The sequence below is a fragment of the Mustela nigripes genome, chromosome 3, assembly GCF_022355385.1.
Source record: "Mustela nigripes isolate SB6536 chromosome 3, MUSNIG.SB6536, whole genome shotgun sequence".
Classification (NCBI taxonomy): Eukaryota; Metazoa; Chordata; class Mammalia; order Carnivora; family Mustelidae; genus Mustela; species Mustela nigripes.
In genome coordinates this window covers 16616799-16631771 of record NC_081559.1, presented here as the reverse complement: position 1 = coordinate 16631771, position 14973 = coordinate 16616799, and the positions used below count along the sequence as shown (strand labels likewise).

The window sequence follows — 14973 nt, the reverse complement described above, 5'->3', positions numbered from 1 at the left end:
CTATAAAATGTTATATTTCAACAATAGGCTGAAAAAGCTTTTCTCTCTGCAATGATGAAGTCTAGCTTCAAAATTTATAGTTTCATCTCAGAAATGGACTATAAAAAGAGACTGACCTAGTTGTCTATCAACGAAGCCTGACAATAGCAAATAAGGTGTGAGCTTTCAATGTCAAATATACATTTAATATTAAAATTCGCAGATTAAACATTGCAAAGGGGTTTCCTCTGCAACACATGCTGATGGGGGTGGTGATAGATGCGACCTGGGTTGTCATAGCAATGTCCGGAGCCTGATGTGACATTTCTTTCACTAGCTACTGTGAGCGTCTTATTTTTCTGAGACTGCCTTTTCAGAGGCATGCTATTCTAGCAAGGGGTAAGGGTTAGTCGATTAAAACAAGATCCAAACAGATGTGGCTTACTTCTGTGCTTAAAAGACCCAGGTGTGTAATCACTCATTTTTGTCAAGAGGGGTATAAAAACCTGCATCCAAATACGTCTTGATAAATCCAAATAGATTTTTTTTGAGGGAAGAAACAGAGGTTGATTCCAGTAACTGTTCCTCCTGATAGTGGAACAAGGCTGAGGCAGAATGAAAACTTCTAATGGTAATTTAGAACAGACCTGAGCTTCCATAAAAACGCCTCACCTCACTAGGAAGCTAAGAAGTTCAAAGTGAAATGATAAGGTACTATTTTTCACCCAATTAGCAAAGATTTACGGGGGGCAGGGAAGAGAGACTATTCAATGTCGTCAGGTATGGGTTGAAATGAGCTCTTTCCAACGTCGCTGGTGGAAGCATTGCTTCAATTTTCCTGGAAAACCATTGGCACTACATTGTAAGCCCTTGATGCATTTCCCTTCTAGGAGTCTTAAGGAAATAATCCAAGCTGTGAGGGAAGATGTATCTACAAAGGTGCTTATCAGAGAATAATTTAAAACACGGAAACCTTTGAGATGTCCTAACTGTCCAGCATTAAGGAGAAGGTTACATAAATTAAGTTATAGCTATGCCGCAATGTTTTACTTAACCATTAAGAGGGATGGGTTTGAAATCACTGGAACAAGAAAAGAGCACAATTCAATGATAAAAAGGCAAGAAACCAGAATTTATATATGCCTGTAAATCTTACACATGTATATAAACATGGCAACACTCGGCAGGAACACACATTATGTCTTTCGTATATAGAGATCAGATTGGAAAGGAGCCTCTAAAATGTTAAGGATGGTCAAGTCTAGATTGTGGGATAATGGGTGATTTGATGTTTCTTTTCTGCTTTAACTTTTTGGTTACCGAATTTAATAGAAAATACTTGTTATAGAAAATTTAGAAAATAACAGTGTATCTTTAACGAATATAAAAGGAGGGTATCTAACATTGGAGCTAGAACTGATTATCCGGGGGTCGAAATCTGGTATGTATTAAGGGGGTAGGTGGGGAAGGAGTTTTTCTTCTATCAGATTTAGATTCCTCCTCTTCCTTCCTAGGAAGAAAGGTAGTGGTGATAATGCAGTGGGATTGGGAAAGTGCTTTTGTACTCCATAAAGAAAGCTACAAATACTAGTTACTTTAAATTTAACATGGTGAGGAAGAGAGAGAAAGCATTTCACTGGGGACCGTGCGAGGCTGCGGTTTAGGTTTACAGAAATATAAATTTGGTAGTGGAGGGGTCATTTAAATTTAATAAAGGGAAAAATAGTTCCCTGCTCATAAGGTGCCAGACTGAATCGCAAATTTAAAAGTATATACTCAAAATGGCATGTAGGAAAGAAGCATTTCAGTGAGTGCATGCCGCCTTCCTGCTGCATGTTTTTCCAGCTCTTACTAACAATGTATGATACCATCAGCAATAATGAGTGAAACACGCCCTACTGGCGGGCGGCAGAGAACCAGTAGTGTATAAACAATTTGGTATTGTAAAATCCTCTAATGGAGCTTAATAAGAGAGCGAACATTTAGACACAACAGGGCTGAGACAAGATGTGACAGTTACCATAACACAGAATCTCATTACTTTGTTGGTCGTCTGACTCATAAATAGAATTTTAAGCTTGTTTGTATTTTTCATAAGTGATTCATGAAAAATTAACCTGTGATTTGAAAGGCAGAATATTGTGGTGGGTAATATGCTAAATTTAAGAAAGTCATCCTCTTTTTTATTAATGAGAATGGAGTGTATTTAGAGGTCTGGCAGTTGAAAATTATCATGGGAGTGGGTTGTAATGGGAGACTATGGGGGGATTATATAGTGCGAAAACTATCATGGGAGACTTCCTAGCCCAGAAATCTCTCTCTCTTTTTTTTTAATGAGCTTCTCAAGGAGTTACTGGCATTTGTAAAAATGTCAAGCTTCTAGCTCTATGGGTCACTTCAACTCTCATTTTTGGTCATTCTCTTTATTTTTAAAACTTATTGGTCACCAGTTGCTATTCCCTCAAATCCCAGGAACTGTCCATTTCTCTACTCATTTCTGTCCCTTTCTTTTCTCTTTATTAAACTTCTCATCTCACTTGTCTTCCTTATCCCTTCTGGGGATCACAGAATCCTAGGACTGGAAGGGATGTCTAGACCTCATCCTTCCCTCAATTTATTTGGCTATATTATATGTTTGAGGACTAGCCAAGTTTTCAAATGGTGTTCCATGGAACCTGAGACTGTGGGACCATTTTTCAGCATCTTGTTTTGCCCCAGTTGGCTTCTGCTTCTGGGAATTTTAAGCAGCAAGGAAGTTTTAAGAAAAGAGAATGACTATTCCCTGGGAATGTAATAGGTGAGGTCTTGAGACAAACACATAGAAATCAACATAACTTACGTAGCCTACCTTTTACGATACACATTACATCCCATATTATATGTCATCTCACACTATATATGATGCAAAATATTTATTGTGAAACTCAATGGCCCCATGTACTCCTAAATCCAAACTTCATGGTTTTAACAATGGACAAAATTTATCCTACATTATTTTACTGATTCTTTATAAAGTGAACATCTCAGCTCTCTTAAGAAAAGAAGGAAAACTCTGAAAGGCACTAAAGAGAAAGTGTGTGTGTATGTGTGTGTGTTTAAATCCAGAGAAGTTTTGTTTTTTCTTCTTACCTTTCCATGAGTTCATGAGTTGAGTAGACAACTCATATTATACAGTTTATATATCCTATGTTACCTTCAGAGAATAACAATATGCATTAATCTATTTACACCTTTCAAAAACCAGCACAAGAGAAAGAAATCTAATTCCAAGACTCTAAAAGCATTGCTGGCTAGAGAGAAGCCCAGCTAAACAAAAGAGCCCTCAGACACACTGAACGCCGACAGAGACCAACCTTGCTCTTTTTGGTTCCAAGGAAGCTGAGAGGTGATTCCCTCTTCTCTACAACTGCGTGTCACTGGGTTAGTGATGTTTTTGTGAAGAGGGTTTGACAACAATGGAGAGTTTCCTGCCTGCTAAACTAAAAGTGACTACTCTGTTTGAAAGTTGTCCCTAGATGTATTTTACATGCAGAAATTACCTGTGACAGTCCCAATCAAAATAAAGTTTCATTTCACTTGGAACATAAATGGACGCTACAGTATGTTACCTTAAATGTTGCCGTTGGGCCCAAGTAATGGTTAAGCTATTTCCTAGTGAGTTTCTCATAGGTTACTACTTTTGAACTTAGAAAATAAAAGTGGGCTTTCCCTGATCATGCCCTTTTTGTGTAAGCTCATGCCTGTAACTTAAGAAAAACAATGTATGTAGAAACAGAGACTGAATACGTCAGTTTGAAAACCTAGCTCTGGTTACCTGAAACGAAGTGTAAATATAAAGTGAGAAACCCTGCTTCTTCTATACCATGGCCCCACAGGTGTCTGTGGGCAACCTCATCAGGCCCAACAACAAACATCAACACGGAACCACCTACAAAGACGACCCTGTAAACAACACTCCTAGTCTCTGAATTAAAGGGTATGAGCCAGGATACAACTTGCAATTTGTCAAATGTCAGACTGCAAGGATCAATGCTCCCTTCTGATATCTGATACACATCATTCCCGGGCTTGACAACAATCACAACAGACTTTGTTTTAAAGAATATTTTCATGCTCACCTGTCTGTAACAGGCCAGGATGCTATGAAATCTAGGGAGGAGTTTCCCGTGATTTGATGGTAAATTCCATACAATTTTCATCCTATTTAATATAGACCCAAACATTACTTTCTCTACTTTGGCCCACAGAAGACCGTTTAAACTCTCAGAAGACAGGGCCCATAGCTGTTTGAAACTTACAGGTACATCTTCAATACATTCTAGGCCAGAGAATTTAAGTGGGAAGGGGGTGGTGCTGAAGAGATTGTTCTGGAAATACTGAGAATGACTTTCCTGTATTCTTGTATCCCACAGGCCCTGCCCTACCTTGAAAGGTTCTGATATTATCATCGAATCAACAAGATTCTCTCTTATCTTTTTTAAGGGAACATTTCTATGCAAACAAGTAAAGTTTCTAATAGTATAGTTACCAATTTTGATATTCAATTGCTGTAAGGGAAAAAATCACAAAGTGTGTGTGTGTGTGTGTGTGTGTGTGTGTGTGTGTGTAAAATTCCATTGCTAAAAGCTTTTTACAATCTCATAAGCCAAATTCTTCTTAACTAAGGACAGAACCACCTGGATAACAGACAAAAGAGATTCCCCAGTGTGAGAGTTTAGGGAGCTTCACACTCCTATTTTAATTCTTGAAATCTGGAGTTCGGGTGAAGCATTCCTGCAGCGGTGAGGGTGAGCCGAGGGGGAACGAGGCTGGATCCCCGGTACTGTGGTTAACAGAGGAAGTAGCAAAGAGGTGTGAGATGGTCAGAGAAGCGAGCCTCAAAGGGAGCTAAGGGGCCTATGAAACAAATGATAATGACATTCAAGAGTAATTTTTATTTGATTCTTAAATCTACAGTGGAGTGGAGTAAGAAAGGATAGGCCACTGCTGGGAAAAGAGACCCTGACATGGTAACAGCACCAGAGAAAAGGCAGAGCAACCTGAACTCCTATTTTGCTTCCATTAAAGAATCACAGAACCATATAATTTTGGAGCTGGAAAGAAGTGCCGAGATCACTTAGTCCCACCATCCCGTCTTTGCAGATGGGGAACGATGCAGAGACATTAAGTAACTCATCTGACATCTCCAGCAAGGGAAGGCAGAAGAGAGGTAGAAAAGAAAAGCGTGGTAGGAGGGAGAGGAAAATACACGATCCAAGATGCTTTAAAGGCATTCCCGTTGCAGTACTCACAAATTATGTTCATGGTTTTGAAAGAGCTGAGAGGTGTGCCCCGAGAAACATAGATGGTATCTCTGAGAAATTACAGACCACGGAAGAAGTGTCCAGATACTTGAAGTGAGTGAATCACAGCCAATTTTTTTTTTTTTTAATGGCCAAAGCAAACTCTAGAAAACTAGAGGTCAGCTGGTTTCAGTGCTCGTTTCAAGCAGAATTCTCTGGAATGTAACAGTCGAGGTGACTGGAGATCAACAAGAGTCAGTGACAAATATTAGGTGTGGGAAAGAGAGTTACAAAAATGTAATTGCCAACAAGTGCCTTTTCTCTTGGTGAAGCAGCCATATCGGGCTGCCCGTAGCTTCTGAAGAGTAACTACTCCTCGTGCCTTTAGGAAGTGTTTGAGGCTCCAGATGGAGAGAATAGGGACTCGTGTGTCCTGGGAAGTCTTTCACCGAGAGGAAGTAGGTGAACAGGCATTTCCTGACAGAACAGAAATAGGACATGCCACCCCAACCCTAAGAAACAAGGGCCGGGAGAAAGCTGTGGGATCACTGAAACACAAGCATCAGAGCGGATCAGAGCAGAGAGACAGCCCGAAGGAGGCTGTACTGACCAGGAGACCAGACAAGACATATCAGCCTGGGAGGTTTGGCCAGCCTAAGAGTGTGACAAGAAAGCTCTGTGATCTGAAAGTCATGTGGCTAACAGCGGCGCCACTTGGATTCACTCATTTATTCAATACATCTTTATTGAATACCAGATGCCTCGGGAATTGTGCTGGGATTAGACATTAAATGCAGTTCCTGCTTCGAGATCTCAGAGAGGAAATAAAGAAGTAATGTCTGGGCTAAATCCGAGTAACACATAGGGCTTCACCTGGAAAACATAAACAAAAACAAAAACAAAACAAAGAGATACAGAAATACAAAGAAATACAGAAAGACAAAGCGATTGTCTTGGGTCATCCAACTGAAGTTGGGGGCCTTAGAAAGTTGGGAGGATAGGGACCAGAAGAGCATCCGATAGAGTTGTATTTTGTGAGGAGTTTGTAGAAGGCAATGCATGTAGGGAGCAGAAGACAATGTTCCCTAATCCAGCCACTAGAGCCTCCCAGACTGAAACTTGTCCAGCTTAGAGCAGCATGTCAAAGGGAAAGCACAATGGATCAAGAGATGTGTGTAGGAATGTTGGACCCCACAGCATTTCCTCACTGGGGAAATGCAGACTACAGACAACCAAAGCTACAATTGGCTACCAAAGATCCATTGTGATGGATCTTCCTGGGAAAGAGTCTGGGTGTGGGGCTAAGGGAGATGGAAGCCTCAAGAAGGAACCCTAGATGTCTAGCTTGAGCAAGTTAAGTAAACAATGGTGCTCTATATTGACGTGTCACAGTCACAAAATTGCAGCGAGAGTAGGCAAGAAAGGCTTGTAATTAAAAGTGGGTATTAATTAAGTGAAGTGAAGTCTGTCATTATGAAATTCTAGAGACGTGACATCTCGAGAAGACGATCAGTTTAGCAAGAATAAGAGTTAAGCCCAAGGAAAGAGAAGGTTCTGCTCTAAAGCACTTTCTTCATTATTCCTGGCTAGAATGAATACCATTGGCGAGGGAGGAAGAACTGCAGTTAAATGAGAATTGCGTGGGTGGGTTATACTGTTGTAATGAGTTACCTTCTGCCTGGGGTTAGCTGCTGACAAACCTTTATGCATGGGGACTACACGTACTCCTGTCTGAAGGCCAGGCTCCATTCTCCCGTCTCAGGTAGAGCCTTGTAGGTTGAGCTAGATCATTGGTTCCATCTTCCTTCCAGGCAAAACAAGGACAGATCTGGGATGTGATTAGACATGCACCTTGTCTTGCTCAACCCATTCTGAGGTTACCTCACTGTGTAGCAGCCGATTCTTAAGTTGGGGTGCATCTTTCTACAGATGGAAAAGGTAGAGCTAGCAGACTTGTATGTTCCCTAAGAGTGGAAATTTATTGTTTCCATGTCTTTTTCTTACTTGAGCTGTAAACTCTGCGAAAGAAGGGAAAGTTCAGGGTTTAACACAAGAACGAGTTTTCTGCCACGGGAGCTAGTCTTAAATGAGAGAGTCTGCCCACTACCCTGGAAAACTTTAACCACTGGAAGTATGCTGAAGGGCTTCTGGCATGTCCAATATGGCAGCCAATAGTCACACATCACTACCGAACGCTTGAAATGCCACGAGTCCAAACGGAGATGGGCTGTAAAGTGCAAAATGCACACCAGATGTTGAAGACTTAGTACAAAAAAAAGAGTGTAAAATAGCTCTATAATAACTGTTTTGAGCAAGTGTTGAAATTGTATTTTGCATATATTTGGTTAAATAAACTCTATTATAAAATTAATTTTACTTTTTGAAATGAGGCTACTGAAAATTTAAAATTGAATATGGGATTGACATTTTATTTCTATTGGACAGAGCTGCTCTAAACTAAGGTTAATCAGTCCCAGTCTCTGGACATTAGGTTGGGCTTAGGGATTCTGTTCTCCATTTGACTCTTTCCCAAATAGAGAAGGAAGTCTTATTGAGAACATCTTCTTATTTATTCTAATTCAGAGACATTTTCCATAATTGATAAATACACTGAAATGCAACCCAACCCCCAGGGGGGGGAAATTCTTGTTTTCTCTCTCTTCACTGCTATAAATGGCTCCGGTGGTGTCAACTTTTGTTGTTGTTGCTCAAAAAAGGGAATACATAATTTAATCTAAAATCCTGGCATTCAAAAAAAAACATCCAAAAGGACATACTCCAGAAACTTTTGTGCTTAGGGAGAAGGTTAATGAGGATGATATCTTTTATCAGAGGAGTTAAGATAGGATTTAGTTAAAATATTGCCAGTCCCCAAATAATACATAATTGTAATGTAACTGCCTTTAAATCAAATGACGGAGTAAACAGAGCCACGGAGACTCTTAATTGAATGGGGTGTGGTGGGAAGAATGGATTATTGATTTGTAGTGGTAAAATTTTTCTTGGCAGGTTGGTAACAGCACCTGAGGAAAGAAATTTGAATTTATGCCTATTCAAGTGTGGAGACAGAGTATGTTGCTAAGGTGTTAGAGGCTTCTCAGAGCGCATCAAGAGGTCCAAACACGGACCACTGAGGCTGAGGGTTGCACTGGCAATACCAGTCCACAAACGGAAAGCCATACTCTCCCTCCCAGGATACGGAACCTGAGCAAGGAATGTTCTGGCCTGGAAAGAATGAGCTCTCTCTGCCAACTCACCAATACGAGGAACTGACAGCTGGAAACTTCAGAAGGGTTTCAGGAGATTTGCCACATGTTTATTTTACATGGTTTAAGAAATCGATACCAATTAAGCCCTGCCTCATTCGGCACCCCAGCTAATCACAGCGTGGTTCCGGGACCAGCAGGGTGAGTGTCCCCAGGAACTTGTTAGAAACGCAGAATCTCAGGCCCACCTCGGCCCTCTGGAATCAAAAATCTGCATTTTAACAAGATCCCCTGGTGATCTGAATGCAGCAGCTTGAAAAGCCAAGCTTTTCCTTTGTAGAAAGAGGCCACTGGGTCACAGCTGCTTCCTTTCTGTCTGGAGAACCCCATGGAAGGTGACCTCCCCATCCCCCCATCCTATTCTGCTTATGAAAAGAGCACCAGCGAGTTAGGGATCCTGGTTGGAGGTAGCTTCCAACCCGTAGCTCGTCAATTAATGCAGCTTTTAGCCGCAGTTATTGGACATCACTGCTCCCCCGATGCTTCTGGAATCTGTGAGCTCAGTTTTTACCCTGTCTGTTCAACGGCACAGCTTTCCTCCCAGAAGTACCTGTTTTCTTTCCTTTTGTATCAGTTCGATTTGTACCACAGTGGAAAAGCTATGAATTATCAGTTTTTCTAAAGTGAACCGCTATTGCCTTTTGTTTTTTTTTTTTTCTTTAAAGGAGAAGGGACTTGCCACTCAACTGCCCATAACGACAGCAAGAACAGTTCCTGGCCTGGGGACTCTTATTCAGCGGTACTATCACCTTCCACAAGCAAAGTTTATAGAGTGGGACTTCTTACACATGGGAGGAAGAAAAGAGTGCAGACTGAAACAGAACTCTGGAGAAAGAAAATAATTTTTAAAAATGAATACAGCGGTCAACACAGCACGGTGGTTAAATACACGGTGGTGAAGTGTCTAAGCTCTGGGCTCAGGCTAGGTAGGTATCAATCCTGGCCCCATCCCTGATGATATCAGGCCAGTCCCTCAACTTCTCTGCAGATCGGGTCCCTCATTTGTATGGGGACAATAATAGTCCCACCTGGTCACGTGGTCAGGGCATGAAATGGTCCATGCAAAGCAACTAGCACAGTATCTAGCCAGAGCAAATTCTCAGTAATGTCTAGTGTTGGCTATATTATTAATCATGCTTAATATTATTATTTATCAACATTATATCATTCGGTTTCTGAGTTCTATGACATGAGGCCAAATTTCAGTGGTGTCTAACTTAACAGGTAGTTGTACATGTAATAAAACAGCTTCTTTCAGGGGTGCCTGGGTGGCTCAGTGGGTTAAGCCTCTGTGTTCGGCTCAGGTCACGATCTCAGGGTCCTGAGATCGAGCCCCACATTTGGCCCTCTGCTCAGTGGGGCGCCTGCCTCCCCCCCCTCTCTGCCTGCTTCTCTGTCTACTTGTGATCTCCCTCTCTGTCAAATAAACAAATAAAATTTAAAAAACAAAAACAAAAACAACACAGCTTCTTTTAGACATGCTAAAATGTCAATTGGCTCTCATTGTCTTTAGACCAGGAGGAACACGATTCTGACTTACTAGCGATCTAACAAAATCGTATCATCACAACGGTGCACGTACACAGCCTCACTGTGACAAGGCACACCGGTGAACCCAGAGCAGCCCAGTGTCGACTAATTAACTTCTCAAGGCTTCCGAAGGGTCTCCTGGGTGTTTTACAGGGTCCACCAAGCCAAAGAAGGCTGGAGAAGAGGAAATAGGATTAACTTCTTGATTGGAAGAGTGATTAAACACTGGAACAGGATACCCAGGGAGGCTGCAGGATTTCCTTCTCTAGGGAACTTTTAAACAGGAGACACAACTGTCTGGCCTGCATGATGTGGGTCTTCTGCCTGGGAGCAGGGAATTGAAACGTGTGAACTCAAAAAGAAAAATTACAGTTCGACGTTAATGTTTTTTAAAAAAATAGGTAGAAGTAATTTCCTTTCCAACTGATAGGAAAATACACTATTTTCCTGTACCCCTCCCACTGCCCCCCTATCCCCCGATTCCTAACTCCCCTCTTTGACCGCTCTGACTGTATTTAGCATGGCTGCAATTTGCTTGTTGACATGCCTATGTCTCCTCCACTAGACTACATGGTCCCTGAGGCTGGGACACGGTCATTGCATAGGCACACTCCGATACCTGGTGCAGAAAAAAAGAAGGGTGGCCATTGAACCACACAGATGCAAAGGCATTTAAAAAAGCCTTTGACAGGGGCACTTGGGTGGCTCAGTCTTTAAGAGTCCACCTTCGGCTCAGGTCATGATCCCGGGATCCTGGGATCGAGTCCTGCATTGGGCTCCCTGCTCAGCGGGGAACCTGCTTCTCCCACTCCTACTTCCTTCCCCTGCTTGTGTTCCCTCTCTCCCTCTCTCTGTCAAATAAATAAATAAAATCTTAAAAAAAAAATAAAGAAGACTTTGACATCCCCCCCCCCCCACAACTTGTAGGTAGCTCATTCATTCATTTATTCAATATTTATTGAATTGAGCTATGACAAACAAATTCAAAAAATATTTTATAATATCTCTTATGCACAAAGTAAACCTTTCCCCAAAGAACCTGTGGTACAGCCAGTGGTACAAAATAAGTTTTTTTTGTTTGTTTGTTTGTTTGTTTGTTTTTACCTCCAAGTCAGCTAGCAGTTTCAGACTTAAAGAAGTATCCACTCCAGCTTGAAAACAATATACTGCAACTCTTTGTCTCTCTTACAGAATTCGAGTAGCTTCTTAAAAAACCCCATGGGTTCTGCCTACTCTAACTCAGAACTATGCAACACATACAAAAGAAATAAAATATGCCTGGCTACCTGGGATGAAGGTTTTAGATGAAGATCCCTCCATATAACACTTTTCTAGTCCGTTCTCCTTCTTGGCAGCTTTTATTCCAATGGAACATCCCTGAGGCTAACGCGTGGCTGCCTGGTGTGTGAGAGAGGTGCGTTCTCCTGCTTTGGGAGACTCGCTTTGTTAAAATGCTCTCTTGGTAAACAGAAAGGCAACAATCTATCAGGATTTCAGTTCAGCATGCAACTGACTGGCCTACAAACATAATTTTTTAACGCCTTTTCTTCAGCAACTCTGACTGTTTAATTAATCTTCAGCCATTAACCATTCATTTAAAATGCCACTTACGAAATCTTAATTTTGCACATTATCAGCTGGTTCACAAATAGCTAAACCATGAGCAGAAGCGTAATGATCTCTCTTTCCCTGTTCTTGGAGCTCACCAAGCTTATAGCCAATTTTGGCTTCTTAATTAACCATATGCATATAAGCACTTAAATTAAATGACAGTTTTTTTTTTTTTTTGAAGAATTAATGTGCAGTGAAATGTTAACACTGACATCATTCTGCTGCCTTTTGAAGGGGCCTGAAGGCAGTGTCTGGCCAGGACCCGACTACTCTGGATGCCCAAAGGTGTTACAGGTGTGGGAACCCTCCCATTTCGGTTGAGTTCTCCTTATGGAATGCACCCTTGCAACAATATTTTGCAGCCCTTGTTCAAATTCTGCAACTTTTACGTTTTAAGGAAAAAAGAGATGTCATCCCCAAGACATGCTTTAGCACGGGGCATTCAGGAACAACAAATCTGGCAGCCCACTCTTTTTCAGTGGTTGACTCCAATTAGGTGAGTTAGTTCAAACCAAATAAGAGGGCAGAGAAGGATATTCAGGGCAAAAAAATAATTGTTAGCTGATGCTGAAATGACTTTTTCTCTAACTAGGCCTCTGATTGTTAGAAGCCACAGAGAAATTACTTGCCATTCTACAGGTGTCAGCTAGGGTCAGGGTGCAAGTTAAAAACTGGGCGCAGAATTGTTCAGGATGGTTCTTCATCACAGTATATGGAAGGCTCTGACCCATGAGCCGGTGCCTGGGTCATATCTGAGATGTGACAGCGAGCCCCCATCTAAACCACTTCTAGACTTCAGGGACTTGACTATGAGTCTGTAACTCATTTGACTGGTGGCAGTAGCAGACATTACATTTTGGAGAATCATGGTAATCCTGGGCATTTTCGTTTTTCTTGCATCCAAATACAGAGATTCCAAGGACGGGCATAAATAAGGAATCACAAATGAAAATTACATTGCATCATCTACTAAAAACGCCATGCTCCTGGAATGAGGAAAATTGTTAGAGTGCTCATTAAAAATGTTTTACAACACGGTGGGAGTGAAAATGGGAAAAATAGCAGACCGTTTCCTGAATCCCAATGTGAATTGAGGTACAACACCTCTGAATTCATTAGACACGTAGCATAGGTGACACATCGGTGGTTACGAGCCTCGTTTTAGTTATATTATACCTGTGCAAATTACTGAAGCTGGTTTTGACTGCGAATTCATGTGCAGGTGTCAAAAAAAAAAAAAAAAAAAAACACAACCCACAAACATTGACTGTAATTAGAAACAGAAATGTACTGATTGACGAAAGAACTTAGAACCAAACATGCGCATAAACAATTTGAGTCTCAGCAAACTTGGCATTTTGTAATCCTGTTAGCAATTCAGTTTTTAATCCAAGTAAGTACTTAAAATACAAGCATATCTTGACTCTGCAATTTCTGAGGCTGGATTCCAAGAGAATGACAATTTATCCTCCTAGAAGACCTTTCAGGCTGAAAGGAATCAGGAGAGCTTTCCAAAAACTAATGTATAAAATCTGCTAAGTCACATCCATTCTGTGATTCCTTCACTGATCGTCAATCTATTGAACAATCCTATGTTGGGTACCTACCATGTGCTAAGCTCTGGGAATGCAGTTCTTTACGTTCTGTCTTGATGTTGAAAAGCTATAGACCCATTAGGCGAATATAGCAGTCACCCCCAGAGTTTAGTTTTGATTTTAAGATGTTACCCTCAAAAATTCCCTGAGCAATTTTCCTTTGAGTTAAGGAACTAAAGGTGACTGGCAAATCATGGAAAGAGGGATGATACCTTCACCTAGTAACTTACCTTGGTGTGGAAACCAGTGCCACAGGCAGCTTGTTAGAAATGTCAGTTTTAGGGGCTCTGTCTCAGACCTACTAAATCAGGAACTCTGTGGTTCAACAAGCCTTCCAGGTGATTCTGCAAGCTCAAGTTTGAGAACCATTATCTTGGATGCTTAAAGTTGATCGTTAACTGCAGACGCATACATGTATTTGACTAATAAGGCATCGTCTAGCCCTGAGAATGAGAGATGGGTGGGAAATGGGTTAGGTCTCTGGGAGGGAGAACACATGTCCCTGAATAAGCTGAGGGTGATGAGTGCCCTCAGATGTGGTGAAGAAAATCGGAACCTTTTCTATATTGTGATCTGTGCTAGGGCAAACCTCTTGGTCCAAGGAAGGGAAGGTCCCATGCAGACTGATGAACTCATCCAATTACTGAACCTCTTTGTTCTCTACCTGGTGTCAGGAAGAGAAACTTCTTTCACTTCTCCACAATGCCAAGCTCCTTTGCACATCAGGATTTTCTTCCCCTGCTGCTCTTTTGTCTGAAATGCCTTTCATCCCCCTTTCAGACCGAACTGCTCTTAACTACTCACTCTCCTTGTCTCAACTTAAATGTCATTTTCTCAGTTAATCCTTCCTTGATCCTTCACAATGTCAAATATGTTTATAGCACACCGTGCCTCTCCTCAGTAGTATTTATAATTAAGGAGGGATTATAATTAAGAATTTAATATTTCTCTCTTCCAGTAGATCTTAAGTTCCATGACAGTAAGGACTTGGCCCAAATCTTACACAATAAATATTTGTTGAATGAATGGGATTTTTTCCCCCTTATTTTAAGAAACTGTTTATTTTCTGTTAATATTTCCATTTTGTTTGCCTTTGTGCAAGAGCCGTTTAAGACCACTCAGTGGTTGCTCCTACCCATCCAGTGGCCGGAGCAGTGGGAGCTGCGGACCAGTCTTCAGTGGCCGGCTGAGGGCTCCAGTCCCCGGGAGGGAGCTGCTGACCAGGCACGGAGGGCCCCTGCTCGCTTTCAGACCAGTCTGCGGCCTCAGGCAGAGTAGCAGTGAATCCAGGAGCTGGAGCAGTCCATTCACCCTGAAATTCTTCCTTGGTCATAGTCGTTTCAGCAGCGGCCTGCTTACCCTTTTCAACCTCTTCAGGATCTCTGTAGAAGTAGAGACCAGGCACAGACTCCCACGGGTGTTCATGGGAAATGGTGCCACGCATGCGCAGAACTTCCCAGTCATTATCTACGGCACAAGACGCACTGAGTGAGCTCCCTTGTTGCAAGGGATGGCGATGTCCGTATAGCGCAGGGGAGAGTCCGTGTGACATAGAGTGGTGGTAGGCAGGTTGACATTAGATGCCTCTGAGAGAGGCTGGTGATCAGCCCTGGGATCAGTAGCCACTAGGAGTCCTGGCTTCCAGAAGGCTGCCTGGTTCTGGTTAGTGAGGTTTCCAGCTATAGGAGTGGTTCCAGCAGCAGCAGCAAA

The 14973-nt window shown here is 41.9% G+C and overlaps 1 protein-coding gene and 1 pseudogene across 3 annotated transcripts in view; both read right to left on the bottom strand.

Annotated features, from left to right (window-relative positions):
• Positions 1–14973, bottom strand: part of PARD3B (par-3 family cell polarity regulator beta) — a 1033909-nt gene that overhangs the window by 125094 nt on the left and 893842 nt on the right. The gene's annotated exons all lie outside the window — the stretch shown is intronic.
• LOC132012839 (small ribosomal subunit protein uS2B-like) overlaps positions 14372–14973 on the bottom strand; it is a 1085-nt pseudogene continuing 483 nt past the window's right edge.